The sequence below is a fragment of the Galleria mellonella genome, unplaced genomic scaffold (assembly GCF_026898425.1).
Source record: "Galleria mellonella isolate WM207_F2 unplaced genomic scaffold, CSIRO_AGI_GalMel_v1 utg352, whole genome shotgun sequence".
Taxonomy (NCBI): domain Eukaryota; kingdom Metazoa; phylum Arthropoda; class Insecta; order Lepidoptera; family Pyralidae; genus Galleria; species Galleria mellonella.
Genome location: NW_026442084.1, coordinates 4,909,990 through 4,922,589, shown reverse-complemented (window position 1 = coordinate 4,922,589; position 12,600 = coordinate 4,909,990).

The following is a 12,600-nucleotide window of genomic DNA, read 5'->3' as shown; positions in this document are numbered from 1 at the left end:
TATTCATATAGAATGGTAATCATCAGCTCGCAGTCAGGTTTGATTGTGAAGCGATCAATGTGTGAAATGATTTCTTTGTCTATATATAATTGTATGTAATTTTTATTTTGTTGTATTAAGTTTTATTTTGGAGAAGTCCCTCTCTTCTTTTACTCATCAAACATCGATCACTTCACAAAAGGGATTGTTAGTTAAACTACATGTGGAGAAGGAATATGGCGGGTTGTTTGTGCGTATGTTCCCGCGCGTGCCATTTTATGCTTAGCTAAATATATATATACCTAGATAGTTTGAATTCTATTGCCTAGTATAGTTATACAAAGTTCACATTAGCGTACCAATTATATTGCTATATGTAAGTCTATTTAAAATTTATTTGATGTGCACTTGTCACGTCTTAATTTGATGGTTGTATCATCTGAGACTACACGAGACGCCTACGTTTCTGTCCTCTAACGCTTTAAGCGTAAGAATCATTTTCCAAAGAAAGTGAATCACACTTATCGTTGTCAAAAGGAAAGTAACCCTTATTTCTATACTTATAAGAGACAAGGCGACAAGTCTGGCATGGGAGGACACTCCTAAAGTTGTTTTCATTTTTCGGGGCAGGAAGCAGTACAGTTTTTGCCCGATTTCTGATGAGTTTAGCATTGTGATATGTGTGTGGACTGATTAGAGTAAATCTTATGTGATTGACATAAGGTTTACATTGATCAGGTTTCGAGTGGATTATTGTATACATGAGAATTTGGCCATTAATTTCTATGTTTATGGAAGTAATGTTTATTTTCCTTCGGCGTAGCTAAAGCGTTCGAGAGAAACGTCTCTCATTTGTCTACAAGTATAGTACACTTGGTTGTCGTTTTGATACTAATTTTGTCCTAACAAAGTGTGAATGTGTGGACAATTGCTATTTTTTTAATGGACTAATAGCAAATTTTACTATTTCTATTCACGAGTACCTCTTTTTTGATACCTATTTAGAAATTTAAACGTGTTTTAACCATTGCCTACTATGCATGATTGTCTATCACGCAATAACTGATATAAAACGTGTCCGGTATGAATCTCATGTAAAGTTGGATTGAAACTGGTCTACAACTTTTCATTTAGTGCATGCAGCGGACAGACAAAAATTATTTAGCTTTATTATTATATTAATTCCATTAAAAGCCTATTAAAAGTAAGTCTGTAAATCAATTAGAATACTCTAATGTGATACTTCCTCGTTTTTTTATTGTAAACATAGATACATGATAACACAATTTTGTATAACATTTTTTAGTAAGTACTATGCATTTTCTAAATTTTTTTTTAATAAATTTACATCAATTAACCTATTTTAACTATGGAAATATATCGGTCACTTTCTTTAGAAATAAGTGACGAAATAAATCGATAGTTAAAATAAGTTTATTAGATGTAACAGTTATATATACATAATACAGTAAGTATAAAAAATAACGCATTTGTAATGTGGTTGGTGTGAGCATTCAGAACGCGCAAGCACGCCCGCCTACACGTAAACCAAAGATGCGCGTCTATGTATAGGTCAGTAGCAAGATGGATGTCGCTGCTAATTAGTTACGTCTAGTTTAAGGGAATCCTGTGTAATTAATCTATTTATAACATTATGGACTATGTCTGTACTTTGAACTGAATATACTGGAAAATATTTTTTTTTTTCCATTTTTTTCTTTCCGATTTTTACACAGAAAATAATATGTTTTCATTACACATTTTAGTGTATTCATATCTCTGAGACAGACATTCGTAAACTCAAGTATCTAACTTAGAAATAAATATCTCTTCGGCTCAATTTTGTAATCTTTGTATTATCGTTGTTGCGTTGGAATTTTTGGACGTTTTACGGAACGTTTGGACCCCAGCGTGGATCGTTCTATATGTTTTTTCAAAGTTTAGATTTGGATTATCAAAAATTGTAAATTTAGGATTTAATTTTCCTACGGATAGCGAACGAAAAGATAACTTTTATGGGCAATTGCCCACGCTATGGGTGACACAACTACACGTAGTGTGAAACGGCCAAATACATAGTCAGACTTTTAATTCAATGCAGTAAAATGACATTTAAAGTATTGCCAGTACCCATGTAGTGTTAAAGAATTGCTATGTGAAATAATAATAATCAGAGATTTTAATTTAATGTCAAAAATTAGAAAAATTCTTTTTGTGACATAAGTTGTATCATTTTACTTGTTAAGAACTTAATTTTTTATTTGAGAGTCATAACTGAAATGGTCACAAGTGATTCGGACGTCATAATTTAAATATGGTATAAGCCACTATTAAAATTAGCGTGGCAACACTATTTTAGAAACTGACATTTTGATCTGTCATTTTACTGCATCGAATTAAAATCGTACTTTATACATTTTCAACAAGTTTTTATGTACAACACCATTCATTATCGGTGAATCGATCAGGGTATTGTCATGCAATCATGGAAAGGCGTTCACAGATGTTAAACTCACTGATCATTGAAACGTGTGCCTCTATATTGTAAAAAACTTTTATTTAGATCTCTGACATTGCATGAAGTCATAGGGTTATTACGCTATCATATATATGATTATAGGATAATAGAAATATGATTTTTATTTATGGGTCATGCTGGGGGATAATTCCATAGAACATAAATACAATTTTAAAACGATAAGTGATACCATTCTTTTATTTCTACTACTGTAGAAGATTTCGCAAATTTTTTTACTGATGTTGAAAATGTTATTGCTATATGATAAATTAGTTTAAGTATAAATTTATATATTAATATATATCCCAAAGATAGTGTAATAATGTACCTAAATTATACAGCGATTGTCAGAGTTCTATTAAAATGGTCAAAAGGCCCTTTCGATAAGATGGCAACATCACATTTTTGAACATAGGAGTTTTTCATTAGGAAATGAGGTTGTTTGCATCGTCTGTAGTAAATAAAAAAAAATGTGCTCATTCATACAATTCTCACCGTCCCCGTGTCATTGTATAAATAATGTGTCATAAATACATGTTAAATAGTATTTATTGTGTACCACTATAATTATTATAAATAATTTGTAACCCAATATCAGAGGAAGTGTAAACGAAATAGAATGTACTAAACATTTATATTAAACGAACAAAGTAGTAAACTGATTCAAAAACTTCAATGTGTCTGGAAAGTGCAGCGTTGCAACTCTTATTCCGAAGGGTCTTAAGTAGATAGCGTATTATCAAATTACATCACGCGACTGTCTACCTTCGAGTCTATTTACAACACCAATGTATTGTGTTATGGGCACTATACACGATCAAGTAGTTTCTATCAAGCACACATTGCAGCTTGTAAAATAAAGACTTGAGTAAATTCGTCTCTGTCTTACGAACGGCAGTATATGTGCTTGACATGAGTTGCTTGTTCGTTTAAGGAGCCCTTTACGTTGTTGTTGAATAGTGTGCACACGGCCTTACGATATATCATAATAGCGTACGTCATAATAGTTGATACGTTTGTAAATTTGTCACTCTTTGTAGATTAAGCTCCCATGAAATTTTTTAATTGACAATTAATATTTGAATTTTTGAATGTACTTAGTTCCACAAGTTTATTTATGTAAATTTTCGATGCACGAATCACGTGTCTTAACTAATAAATACTGTTAGTGAGGATAGCGCCATCTGGTGTCAAGCTTTTTATCCTCAGTTGGTGTGAAGGTATTTAACGACGACTTTACATGCCCTCTAAAGGCTAAATAAGTATGAAGTAATAGGGGGAATTATATATTAAATAACTGTGTTTGACAGACAATGCATCACCAAAAAACGAAAAGTTTATAAGTATTAAAATTTTGTAAATAATTTTCTATTGACGTAGCTGAATACTAAGAATTTCTGAAAATTCATAAGAGGGTTATATAAGATGAAAATTTGTACGAAAATTTCCGATATGTAATTGGTATTATGACTAATTGCATAATAGGATAAGACTGCTGTTGTAGCTATTTTTTCTCTCATTGTTAATGTGTTATTTTTTGTGTAAAAATTATTTTGGAGCTAAGTACTTACAAAAAATTTAAATCATAAAAATGTAATGAATTTCTATCACAAATTTACAACCAGATGGTGAGTTATGTTTTTTTTTAATGACAATTTGCTGTAAAGTTTTTCGTATCTAGATTATGGACGTCAATTTTTTTTTTAATTAATTGAATTTTTTTCCAAATTTATACAGCTCCAGTGAATATTTACTAGTACGATTAATATATGTTCCATGTTGTATGTACGCCTGAGAGTGTTGCTGTAGCTTATAAGATGTAAAAATGTTGCCAGGTTTTTAATAAATAGATTAATATTAAATCAAGTAATCAAAATACCGCCTTCGTACAGTATTGTGCCAATTTTTGTAAAAATACCCTACCGGTTTGAAGCATTCCACATTTTTTTTTTTTATTTTACTTGCCCAATTGCCATAGTAATTTCCTATAACATAATACGTATACTTATAATAAATTTGTTAATTTCTGGTTGTCTTTGATACTAATTAAAGATTAATGTCGAATTGTATTTTTTCTTTTCGATCTTAATTGATTTTAAAATTCTGTTGAATTAAAAAATCTATTAAGTACATATTTCCAAAGTTAAAATTTAAATTTAACGTATAATTTTAATTCCTTTTAGGAATCTACCTGTAGATATGTTAACGTGTATGTATGAAAAAGAACACTGGATGTGTATTCTCGTTTTTTTCACGCGGTAGTGTAAATGTATCTGACGAATGGATTAATTTGTCATTGATCTAAAGAGCATATCTTTTGTTTTAATCAAGAAGAGGCAATTTTCAATAAGTTTCTTTTACCACAGGGTTGTAATAATTATGAATGTTTTCGTGTTTATTACTATGTATAATTTCACTATGTATAAATAAATAAATTAGTACACTAATTTACTAACAAAACAGCACAATACTTGTTAACATAACAGTTACATTTTCTGTTAATAACATATTTTATATGTTTTTTTTTTTATTGTATATTTTACACTTTATCTACATTGTAATCTTGTAAGTATAGTTTTAGTACATTTAAAATGATTATATCCACCTAAAACCATTTCAGTTCCAATAAGTGGTTACATAACATATTTTTAATATATTGCACTTTTAGCAATATATTTAGAATACTAATTAAGTACTTTTTTTTACTAATTATGAATGTTGTGATGTCCTGTGATGATTTATTTCACACAAAAACATTGCCAAAAAGAGATTAGCATGCGTTACGCAGGGGTACAGTTTTGACCGTTCGATATAGAGACTTGTATCTTATAGAGTAATAAGATAATTAGATCTAGGTATAACATCTTGGAATTAGAAATTGGTGGTCGGGTGTCAAGGGCATGCTAGTATTCAGCTGACTTGTATTGAGCCAGTTGTAAATGTCAGCGCTAACGCATCAACTCACTGATAAGATTCAGTGGTTGTAGTTATTTCTTCACGACATACACGTGTTATTAAAGTAAGTGGGAGTAAATGAGTTTGACTGATTTTGATATGACAGTTTTTAAGGGTTTTGTAAATCATCAAGCAGCTAATGCCAGTACGTATATATTGGTGTTTGTACAGAGAGGGCGCTGCCTTGTCTTTGTCTTATAAATGGCAATATGGCGTATTTGATCCAAGCCGCTTGACCGTGTATGGTGTCTATTAGAAGAAATATCTACGAGTTCTCGTATAATTTTTTTTACTAGTTAAAATTTTAATTCGCGTCAGTGGCTGACCAACTACTGATATCGACGTTTAGACAGTACCTACAGAGGTCGTGTCGACTACAAAGATATTCAACCAGAATATTTGAATCAGTGCTGACGCGACAGTGCTGATGCGCCAGTGCTGATGCGACAGTGTTGACGCGACAGTGCTGGCGTGACAGTGCTGGCGTGACAGTGCTGGCGTGACAGTGCTGGCGTGACAGTGCTGGCGTGACAGTGCTGGCGTGACAGTACTGGCGGTACAGTGCTGACTTGAAATCAACCTTTAATTGATGACAATAGTGGCTCAACACTGACAGCATGTTCAAAGCCAGTAACTGACTTGATGTAATCAGCACTGACGTCTTTACAGTTGTTCGTGTCCATAGTTATTTTCCATCGGTTCGGCCTCCAGCATATTTGTTAGCGGTAGGTGTAAAATTAAAGTATTTTGTTTTGCATTTATTTTGAAACACTCGAGTTATGTTTATAACAGGAACATGTTTATCTAGATATCAATGATTCAGTACAGCTGTGGTATGATAAATATAGGTATTAATCAGTACTAATTTCATTTTCGTCAAAAATACCTATTTCATATTGTAATATTTTATTAATAGAATTTATTAGACACTGACTTTAAAAAAAAAAATAATGAAAAAATAGAATACGGAATGATTTATATATAAATAAATTTGAATATAATTGTATCAAGAGGCAAATTTAAATAATTTGTAGATTTATAATTAAATAACACGATAACTTGTAAAATGTACAGGAGATTTTTCCAAAATGCAATGCACTTTAATATAAGTTGTATACCCACATTGCAAAAGTAGTGTAACTTAAATTTGTGAAACTTTTCAGTTATTTAAATTGTTAAGTACGATGGAACATCACACTATAATGTCATTTTAATATATATATATATATATATATATATATATATATATATATATATATATATATATATATATATATATATATATATATATATATATATATATATATATATATATATATAACAAATATACATGTTATAACAAAAGGGTGTAAAGATGCTAATTGATAGTATATATTATTAGTAAAACAGAACATATTTTCCCGACGAATCTGCGACTTTAGTATGAAATAAGAAATTCAAAATTTCCTACGTTTTCTATTACGAATGTCATTGGATAGATTCAGTTGGTCAGTACAGATTTTCCATTCGGTACCACCGAATTATATTAGAGCTTTTATTTGTCGTAAGACGTACTAAAGACTTGAAAAAAAATATTTGACTTATACAAAGAAATAAACTTCTTCGGTCGAGTATCATTTTATTTAAAAATTATTATAAGAAATTCAGAAAAGTATTATTTCAACTTATAATACACTGTCAACGAAGTATCTACTTGGATCATGAATATAAGTGTTCGATTATGTATTTTTTAAGTGAAAATTTTTAATTTAGTCATATTTCATATAATATTGTGTTCTTACTTAAATATTTTAACTAAATAATGTCACGATATGTTTTACAATTTTGACGTTATAGTGAGATATATGCCCATCGTGCTATGTCTACTACATATGACTGTTACCTACGTATGACTTGAGTCAATCGAATTGATATCGAATCGAAGTATCATCGAATAGACGTTGAATATAATGGATATTACCTTTTATGTCCATTCGATGACATGAGATTTCGATTTGATCCCAGTACGGTTGTCATCAGTCATATCGTTGCTTTGTGACCTAATTATATAAAAGCTACAATCTGTAGCCTATTAAAATTTCATTTACAGCACTGGACTGCCAATGGATAGTCATTATGAAGGGATGATGTTCATCATCGGTGATGGACACGTGTATGGTTGACGAGTACCTAAGTCTGATCGTAGCAGTTCATACAAAACACATACAAAATTTTCGCATCCTTAATAAAAATTGGGTAAACTCAAAATTAGCAAAATGAGTTTTAACGAAATATCGACCTAAAAAGAGCAGATTTCACAATTGAGTTCAGAATAAATATTCCTTTTCCATATTACTTTGTTGTAATTATTTATATTTATAATAAGTTTACTATCGTAATCTTTTGGAGGAAACAATAAAGAGTATCTATCTATCTATCTAAATAGGTAAATATTTCATTAAATATTACAAAATAATGAAAATATTGTAATAAATATTAATTTTATTATATTTTGCCCATTTTGAGTTAGGCATTTTTTGTTCTAACGGTGCGAAATGTATGAACTTAATCTTATTTGAATTTGGAAATTATACAAGCGAGCTTGTGTGTCGTTACTTGTACAATTGCAAGCAAAGAAGCAACTATAATATTGCAGCTTGCATTTGTAACGAACTGTACGCGCGTACATTGAAGTATATTATTCAATAGCTCGTTTGTATACTCATTAGGTAGTGTTTTGCTCTCTCTTTATATATTTCATGTACAGTGTGTCTAGCCGATCGTAGTTTTTAAGGACTTTTTTTTTGTACAACAAATCACAGTGAATATGTAAATCAATGGAGAATTATTTATTTCTTTTTGTAACCGCCTGTATTATTTCAATTGTAAAAATATATAAGAAATTATCTACAATACGTCTTTTATTTTATATACCCAGACGAGAGAAGAAGAAGAGAGAGAGAGCTGTTTTTTAGCTTAATATTTCTGAATGATATTTAGTCTTAATGTGGTTGGTGTGAGTTGTATAAAGATTTACAATATTGTTGAGTTAGCGTTTACGTGGATAACTTTTGTTGAATATTTTGCTGTGCTTCTAGCGGATAGTTTCGAAAACTTTAATTCTGATTATTTTACTGAATTAGGTGTTATTTTGCGGAAGTTTATCACTAATTATTTGGTTAGAATTATTTTGTTTAATTCCGCTACCATTACTATGTGCAGGATTGTTACCCCTCCTGGTTTGTTCGGGAGATTTCGGTAATAATGGTTAACCTCCCGGTATACAATAATTTCTTCGATTTTTAAAAATGAATAGAGAGAGAGAGAGAGAGAGAGAGAGAAAACAGTTCAATAGCTAAAATAGGTTTATGAGAGGTTTGACTTTTATGAATAAGGGGGTTATAATTTGCTAGGCTTTACCCGTGACTTCGTCCACGTAAATGGGTTATGTTTATTGACCGTGATAAAAAGTAGCCTATATCTCTCTCCATCGCATACAGTACGGTATACCAAATTTCATAGCGAGTAGTTAAGCCATTAGAGCGCTATAAGCTAACAAACAAATTCACTTTCACCACCTTTATAATTTTTTTTTATACAACTTAGAATGGCAAACAAGCTGACGGCCCACCTGATGGAAAATGGTAACCGTCGCCTATAGACATGAGCAGTACCATGAACATAACAGAGTATATTGTTTCGCCCATGATACCCCCTATGCCATTGACATTCCTGAGGACTCGGTTATTATTCCTCTGTACCCTGTAAATTCATAATATTAGTAAGGATTACTACTAACAAAAATATCTAACATTAGTGGGTTGGTAGACAATACCTTATGTATCTAATATTCGTGACACAGAAGTTTTTGGGTCATAATGACCGTCCCTAAGTTTTCCCCTCGTTGGAATATTTTTAGATTTTTTTTTAGTCACGCCTCGGGTCTTTGTAAACAAGTTCTGTTCAAAGTACTTCAAAGGTCACACGTGTTTTTGGGCCGCGCTAAGTTTTTACCGGGTTTGGGTAGTTTGTAGCGGAGGACCAAGGGTGGACGCAATGTGCCCGAAATTGTTTGTTTTGTATCCCTCTGGTTTGTACGTTGTATGTACGTAGGTGTGTCCGTGTTTATATATTGACTAGCGACCCGCCTCGGCTTCACACGGGTGTAAACTGTAAGTACATAGAAACAAACCTTTCGTAAAAAAATGTAAATATTTGTGAAACTGTTATAAAAATCTTTTGCGTGGACTAGCGTGGAAGTAAGCGGAGAAATGGAATCCAATTTTGTTGGCAACAGAACTCCAACAGTGAAGACTGTTCCACAAAGAAAAATAACAACATCGATTAGGTGTTTTGATTGATTGATTTCTCGTATTTATTTGGTGTTCCTAACACCAACAGCATATTGCATTATAAAACATATAACAAATATTAAATACAATAAAATTTTAATGCACATGCCTTTTAAAGGTATTCACAGCGTTTGCTTTAACATAATTATACAATATGAAATGAAGAAAACAATTGATAAAATTGTATAATTGTTGTATAAAAATGGATAAATAAATGGGTGATCCATTTCTACACAGTAAGCTAGTATGTTGTGGAGTTGGTTTAACTCTTAATCACCTGATGTTTCTCCCAACAAATCAGCATGTAACCGAAAAAAAAAATTAAAAATCTAGTTACTTTTATTTAAAAAAATCCAGTTTTTTTTTTTATTTAAAAATTAAACTACTGAGCCTATTTTGTAAAAAAATCTGTGAAACTAATCTGAAAGTATATCCTTTCACATAAAAAAATAATTTTCCAAAACAGTACGACTGACGGAGTAAAAAAGATACCAACGAAGTGAGAACCTCCTTTTTTGATGTCGGTTGAAAATGTCAAGACCAGTCAGGTACAACATTCATTCGCTGCGTACTACGAGTATTTTCCATTGACAAATACCATAATCTAGTAAGTGGATTGTATTGTGACCCGACTTTGTTGTCACCTCTGAATATCAGAGAGAAATAAAACTGATGCTGCTTCAGAGTAAACTATAGAAATAGACGAGTTAATAGTAACTATACCATTTTCTACCATAAACAAGTAAGAACTAGTTATTTTGGTTTAAAACTTAAATACTAAACCGATTTTGACAAAATTTCTACAAGACCAATCTGAAATACACATACAGATAAAAAAAGAATTTTATTGTTAAAAGTTTTGTAAGCACATATTATATTTTAATGTAGTAACTGTCGGTTTAACTTACGAGTAACTAGATCGAGAAAGCTCTACTAATTTCGGGATCAATTCGATACCCTTAATCACGAACGTCTGTAACGTGAGGGCGTGCTTGATTGTCGGTAGTTATTAGATTAAAAAAGAAAAATGTCCAAATCGGTTTATAATCGGCTCCCTGCCGAGGTTTTCCCAAGAAACTACAGCATGGGGTTCGTCAAAAGGGGGGTAAAGAGGTTTCTTCAGGGTCGACAACGCGCGCGTAATACCTCTGGTATTGCAGGTGTTCATGGGTTACGGTAACCGCTTACCATCAGGTGGGCCGTATGCTTGTTTGCCACCTCAGTGTATAAAAAAAAATTATGGAATTATAAGTAAACAAATTTAAAAAAAACAACTGATTCGAGACCCTTCCCTGTTTGAAGTTGGTTGAGAAAGTGAACACAATATGTACTTACATAATATTCATTACATCAATGGTTATTTACAATAGTCATAAATAACAGGATTTTCTTTTATAGTATCATACTAAATAGACGCCCATATCTGATGTGACGCAAATCTATAATGGATCTAAAAATATCCACTCGTAGAAATGTTATTTTTATGAAAGGATAAAATCATTATGTAATAGATTATCCGTTCTATACGTCACGAGCTAATAATGTACCTAACGATATATACGTACGGTTATCTGTGTAGGTGTATAGTATTATTGTAATATATATTATATACTCGGGGGGAAAGGGATTGTTAGTAATCGGGTTTAATAACCCAATGCTAGCAATACACCCTATCAGATCGACCTCCACGCGGTTCCCCCTGGAAACCGCCGTGGTTAATTCTAGTGGAATTCGTCACAATGGGATAACTGACCTGTCTTTTGAATTAAAAAAGGGCTTTGATTCTCACCTGTCATCCCTCACTGGTGCCCTGTCAGCGTATCCCGATAGCGCAGGCGAAGCCGGGCGGATCTCTTGTAATACGAGGTTTGTCCGGAAAGTACGTATAAAAGTTTTTTAAAAATTTTATTTTACAATTATTCAGGTAAATATATAAAGTGACATAATGCACTTGTGCCAACGCCGTTTCCACTGTGAGAAGGCTCCTTGAAAGTCCTCTGGTTGTAGGTTTCTCAGCTGCCCCGTCGTAGCTTTTTTTATCTCATTTATGTCCCCCAAATGCCGCCCCCGAAGTACCAATTTGGTTTTTGGGAACAAGAAGAAGTCACACGGGGCCAAATCCGGCGAATAGGGGGGGTGTTCGGTCACCGTAATGGAATTTTTACTCAAAAACTCACGGACAACAAGAGAGGTGTGGGCAGGGGCATTGTCGTGGTGAAGAATCCAACGCCCCTCTCGCGCCAATTCTGGACGAACTCGTGCCACACGAGCTTTGAGGCGTCTGAGCACATCGACGTAGAATTTTCCATCAACTGTCTGGCCTGGAGGGACGAAAAACGTGGGTCATCTTGAACGCTTTCTCGGCCCTCTCTGAATCTTTTTAGCCACTTGTGGACGGTTGGTTCCTTCACAGCATCATCCCCATAAACTGTTCTGAGATCGGCAAAAATTTCACGGCCATTCTTGCCGAGTTTCGAGAGAAACTTGATTACGACGCGCTGCTCTTCAACGGAAGCGGGCTCCATGCCGACGGGGTTTCGTTAAGAGGTAACTTCACAGATGGCGTGACAAGCCAGTTCGCATGGCGGTCAGACCAGAACTGAAGCATTGTTAGGGCCATAAGGAAGGGGTCCTGCGCTTACCTGGCCGCCCCACTCCTCTTTCTCGCATTCCAGAACACTTTTATACGAACTTTCCGGACAGACCTCGTATATAAAGCTGAGATTGCAATGTGAAATTATTTTTACTTTTAATCTTTTAAAGCATGAAGTATTAAAAGATTAAAACTGATTTGGTTGGTAAATGAGATGAGATTAA